Source organism: Mandrillus leucophaeus, unplaced genomic scaffold (assembly GCF_000951045.1).
Source record: "Mandrillus leucophaeus isolate KB7577 unplaced genomic scaffold, Mleu.le_1.0 Scaffold365, whole genome shotgun sequence".
Lineage (NCBI taxonomy): Eukaryota > Metazoa > Chordata > Mammalia > Primates > Cercopithecidae > Mandrillus > Mandrillus leucophaeus.
The window spans coordinates 304,803-310,802 of NW_012103865.1; the positions used below are offsets into that span (position 1 = coordinate 304,803).

The following is a 6,000-nucleotide window of genomic DNA, read 5'->3' on the forward strand; positions in this document are numbered from 1 at the left end:
TATGAAAAATTTTAAAAATATTTTGATATCTATATTTCAAAATAATTGTTTTTCTATATTCTAGTTTATGCATTTAAAATGTTATTCTAAGATGGGGTCCTTAGGATTTACCAGTCTGACAAAGAGGTCCCTGGTACAATGTGAAGAACTCCTGGACACAGAAATAGATCCTCAACGCAGGCATGATTGACAAGCTGAAGCCTAGTAAGCATTGGAAGCAGCCATGTTGCAAGCATTCTTTCTCAGAGTTTCACCCACACTGCTGCACCTCTTAATGCTTCTCACTTTAAATAATTACATTACATTGCCTGTCTCTCTCTCTCTCTCCCCTGCTCTTTTTTTCCTCTCTCTCTGCCTTCTGTTTTTCTAGGAGGGAGCAGCAACAACTTCTAAACCCCACCAGCTTGCAACCAAAAGTTTCATCATGAAAGCATCTTTTAATTGCTGATAACCTCCAAAATAGAACAATATTTGTCTACCAAAACAAAAGCATTCATTAAGAAATCATCTAGGATCCTATTTTTATTTACTAAAACTATTGGGAAGAACCTGTGTTATACGATGAATTTACGCTTATACAAATTTCTACTCAGTGTTGGAAAATGATACTTTAGTCAGCTGGTACAACCCTATGACCGTAAATGTCCGATTTCACTTGATACAGTATTGACTTCCTAACTTTCTGTGAATTAGAACTTCAGGTCCAGAAAGTAATAAGAGCACACACAAATATAGTGTTTCTTATGTACTAAGAAGTGTTCTAAATGCTTTATTTATGTAATGTTCATCACAGGTTTTGGGGTAGTTACTTATTATCTCAATTTTACAGATAAAGTCAAATTGAAGAGAGGCTCTGTTACTTTTCCAAGGTTACATAGCTGCTAAATGGCAGAGACGGGACTAAAGCCCATGCCGTCTCCCAAGTCCCTGCTCTAATCCACTGTCACTGGGGAGGGGCGCTTCAGACACTTTGCTATTCCTAAAATTACAGAGGTAGCCCCCACCCCATCTCTACTGTATTAATTATTTATAGTAAATACAGAGGGTGTAGAGAATCGGTTCTTAAAAATAATAATAATGAAAAATAAACTTCCAAACCTCTTCCTGTGTTTAGTTGAGCACAGGTGCATAGCACCCTGTGTATGACTCTGACCAGGAAATGAGGGATTGGCTCTTCTGATCACGCAGGAAGGCACTTGTCCCTTTAGAAGGGATATGAAAAGCTTCTATAAGCAAAAAAGGAGGTACATGTGACTTGATCTCTCTAATTCTTAGTCTCACCATCTGCAAAATCAGCTGTGACAATCAGTCATCACGTAGCACTGACAAGTTCTTTATATTAAGCCCCAGGGAGGGGCTAGATCTCAGCCCCTTCCCTTGGCCTCTCTCCCTCTCTCTCAGAGCCTGTGTCTGTAACTTCAGAGAGATTTTGTCGCTGCCATAGGCAGCTGGGTCCTCTCTGCTGTGTGACCCTGTGTCTCCTAGGAGTAGGTAAGCTCAGCACACATCCGGTTGGTCAATTCCTATGCTGGGCTTGCCAGACCCCTCCCTGGCCAGCACCTCCCTTCTGGGCATGATCTGCAGCCTTTATCTCTTGGACCTTAGATGCTGACATCTATCAGATGCCATGTACTGGTACTGGCAGGACCCAAAGCAAAATCTGAGACTGATCTATTACGCAAGGGTTGAAAAGGATATTCAGAGAGGAGACCTAACTGAAGGCTACAGTGTCTCCTGGGAGGAGAAGGGCCTGTTTCTTCTCATGATGAAGTTGGCCCACACCAGCCAAACAGCTTTGTACTTCTGTCCTGGGAGCGCACCACAGCGGAAGCGCAGCCATTGTCTCTCTGTGCGGAAATGTGTCCTAGTCCTACAGTCCCCACCGTATCCTCTAGCTTAATTTTTTCATTTTTAATATTTTCATGAGATTTTACTATGTCCTGTTACTTTTGGAAATATAAAAGATACAAAACTGAAAAGAAAATAGATCCTTTATCCAAGGAGCTAAGAGTTTAGCAAGAAAGTAATTACAATAGAATGGAAAATACAATATATATTACTATAATCCGAAATCATTTGGGAGCTTAAGGGAGGACATGCGCAATTCTGTCTGATTGAATCAGAAAAAGCAAAGAGGAAGTCACATTAGAACTTCACCAGATAGACCTGGTTCTGAATAGGGCATTCTGGGCAAAGAGAACAACTTTTGCAAAGGCATATTAAAGAGTGTGACACTTCGGGGAACAGTTTACAAAGAGAAACAAGATGATCAATTTACATGAATCAGAAGAAATGGAATACATTTGAGGAAGTAGACAGAAAGGAGATTTGAAAAAGTTGAATTCTTGGTTCCATGAATATAATAAGTATGAAAGTCCTTTGTAGGCTGTTGCTCAAAAGAGAGAGCTGAAGCTTGATTGTCATCAGCAGACAAGCAAACGATACAATTTTTCAGTTTTCCTCATATAACTGTGATCATTTACAAAGGGCACAATTTCAAACAATATGAAATCATGTTAGCAGTGGCAGTTCCCATTTGGGGTAATAGGGTTCAACTGTCTATGGAACAATGAGATAAAAACTAGAAGTAGGCAACTGCATAGACAAGACGTGAAATTGAGAAACCATAAAGCTGGACTAGAGGTTGAGATTCTGCAGATTTCAGCATGTAAATAATTGAAGTATGGGGACAGAAAATTCCACCAAAATATAGATTTAGATCACAGAGATAAAATGCATGGAAATTAAGACTGTGGTATTCTGATTCCTTATGGAGATTAAAGAAGCCTGAGAGTGAGGAGTGATTAGAACATGGGATGTAAAAACAGAAGAGGGAGAGAGTGAGGGTTTTGTTTTGTCTAGTATTTGACATTTCTAAGAAAATTAGGGAAAAAAATAAAGGTAACCCAGGCAGAAGAAGCCACAAACACTTCTTGGGTAACAGGGAATAGTCAGTAAAATGTTATATGTTAGTTTACTGAGGTGAACAGAACCTTTTCCATTGAAGTTCCTTTTGGGAAGACATAAGACTTAGCTAAGATTCCAAGAAATCACCAAAGTAGGAAATGAAAAGCCTCCGTGAATGAAGTTGCACGAGTCTGCCTACCAGTGGATAAAGGACAGGATAAAAGAATAGCTGCAAAGGATAAAAGAATAGCTGAGGCACTGAAGTAGAAGCTTCAAGTGAGAGGACTAAATATAACAAACATGAAGAATTATTACAAAACCACAATAATAAAAGTGGTGTAATATGGGGGCACTGATATATAAATAGATCCAAGGGAAAAAATACACATGCATAAACACACAGCAATGGTACTGCAATAATCAAAGAATATATCTTTCAACAAATGCTGATGGGAAAATTGGGTATCTATACAAAGAAAAACAAGTGCAATGGGACACATCTCAATACATAGCCAAAATCAATCCCAGCTCTATTAAAAGCATAATTGTAATAAAGTCACAAGACTTCTAGAATACTGTATAATATAAGAGCACATCTTCATGGCCTTAAAGAAGGGAAAGATTTCTTATTCCCTCAATCAGTAGGGAACAGATTGATAAAAATCACTATATACAAATTAAGATATTGAATTTATCAAAGTTAATTATATAAGAGTGACAGGATTGACTGTATAGTGACATATCATTAAATATATATATATATTTACACCAAACTAATATCTCTATCTATATTTATATATTCAAGAAAAGCTAATATATATAATTTATTTTTTAAAAACCTACAAACTAATTTTTCTACAGATCAATGAGAAAAAGGTAAGTGTCAACAGAAAAAGTGAGTGAAAACCATAAGCACCTAGCAAAATCTCACTGGTCATTAAACATGTAAATGTTGCTAAATTTAATAATCAGGGAAATAGAAATTGAGTCCTATGAAATATATATCCACAAGAATGGCTACAATGATAAAAATAGTAATCTATTGAGTGTTGGCAAGGCAAAGTGTCAACAAGAACTCTCTGCATCACTGGCTAGAGTGTATACAGGTGGATCCATGTTGGAAAACAATTTGGCATTATCTAGTAAAGTTCAAGGTGTATGTACCCACTATCCATCAATTCCACCCTTGAGAAAGGCTTTTCTAGAGAAACCCTTCTACAAAAATCAGGACAAGAATATTCACTGTAATACATCTGTAATAGCAAAAAATGTATAAAATATCCAAATGTAACTTAACAGAAGAATAAATCCCGGTCATTATAAAGAAATTACTCAGTAGTGAAAATTCATGAACTAAAATTAAACACACAAATATGAATGAATTTCACAAATTTGAATGAAAAATTACACTGCAGAAGAAAAGTACAGCATTGTCTCATTTGCGTAAAGTTTGAAAACGTGTAAAACTAAACACTATTTTGTTTGCTTTTGTGGCTATGTATTAAAATATAAAAGAGAAGCAAATAATTACAAAAACAAACACCTCAATAGAGTTAGAGAACAGAGGCATGGAATCTGGGAAGAGAAATAAGAGCTTTCAAATGTTCTGGTAATATTTTATTTCCTGTGCCAAGTTGTTTTTTTAAGTGATCATTCTTTGGTATGTTATCAAGTTATTATCTATATATTCAAAGTCAATTTTGTAATGTGGAGAAAACAACCTCACTGAACAATTAAACAAATAAGGAGAAATCTATGGAAAGATATACATTAAGCTGTTAACATTACTTACCTGAAATGAGGATGAGATGGAGGAAGAAAAAAGTGAAAAAAAAATCATCAAAAAATACACTATTTAAAATAGTTACAGAGAGAAAAAGCAAAAAAGGGAGGTTATCTAAAAGAAACATTAGTAAATGAACAAGCTAAAATACACCAGAAAGAGCTAGAAAGTGAAGTATTTTTCAAAGCAGTGCCTAGTTTCAGAATCATAAAGATAGTAATTACAACATAGTTATGTATTATACAAAAAGATAATTAGATAATTAATAGCCAGAAGGAATGCCCAGTCTTGAGTTAGAAACTGATGCTCAAATTAATGGCAAAGGACATTTTTGAAACAACTGTGAAACTTTGCATAAAAACTAAATAGTAGATAAGATGAAAATGCATTGATGAGAAAGGATGATGATCATTAACTGAAAAAAGCTTATCAAACAGAATTTCAAGAATATTGCTTATAAAAAATAATGTGTCTATATATCTGCACATTTATATATGGAGGGAGAGAGGGATCTAGAAAGACCCGCACTAAGGTGTTAACAGTGATAATTGCTTTCCGGCAGTGGCATCATATTTTTATTTTGTTATTTTATTTTCTAACGTTCTAAAATATCAGTGCATTGCTTATATTAGCAAAAACAGACATAAAGTATTTTTAAATGAATACAAAATAACTTAGTTATATTTACTGAGTTAGGATAAAAGCTTTTTTCCCCAATACCATAAAGTGTTTTTGCTCAGGAACATGAAGCAATAACATGATGATTATAAGTCTGCGGAGGGATCACGTCAAAAAGGTGCAGAGAAGGCATAAAAAAGCCTCATCCCTTTGCAATGTCAGTGTGACCATGGGCACCAGGCTCCTCAGCTGTGCAGCCCTGTGTCTCCTGGCAGCAGGTGCGCCCCGAGCACAAAAGAAAAATCCTTGTCCTCGGCTTGCCAACCCCCAAATCCAAGCTTTTGTTTTGTTTTGTTTGTTAAGCTCTCTCCTGGACTCTTTCTACAGCATCTGTTTCTTTCTCTTACAGGCTCTTTTCATGCCGAAGTCACACAGACTCCAGGATATTTGGTCAAAGGAAAAGGACAGAAAACAAAGATGGATTGTACCCCCGAAAAAGGACATACTTATGTTTATTGGTATCAACAGAATCAGAATAAAGAGTTTACATTTTTGATTTCCTTTCAGGATGAACAGGTTCTTCAAGAAACGGAGCTGCACAAGAAGCGGTTCTCATCTCAATGCCGCAAGAACCTACCTTGCAGCCTGGAGATCCCGTCCTCGGAACCAGGAGACACGGCACTGTATCTCTG

At 36.4% G+C, this 6,000-nt stretch overlaps 1 protein-coding gene across 1 annotated transcript in view; it reads left to right on the forward strand.

Annotated features, from left to right (window-relative positions):
- LOC105546604 overlaps positions 1-6,000 on the forward strand; it is a 261,509-nt gene that overhangs the window by 24,864 nt on the left and 230,645 nt on the right. The gene's annotated exons all lie outside the window — the stretch shown is intronic.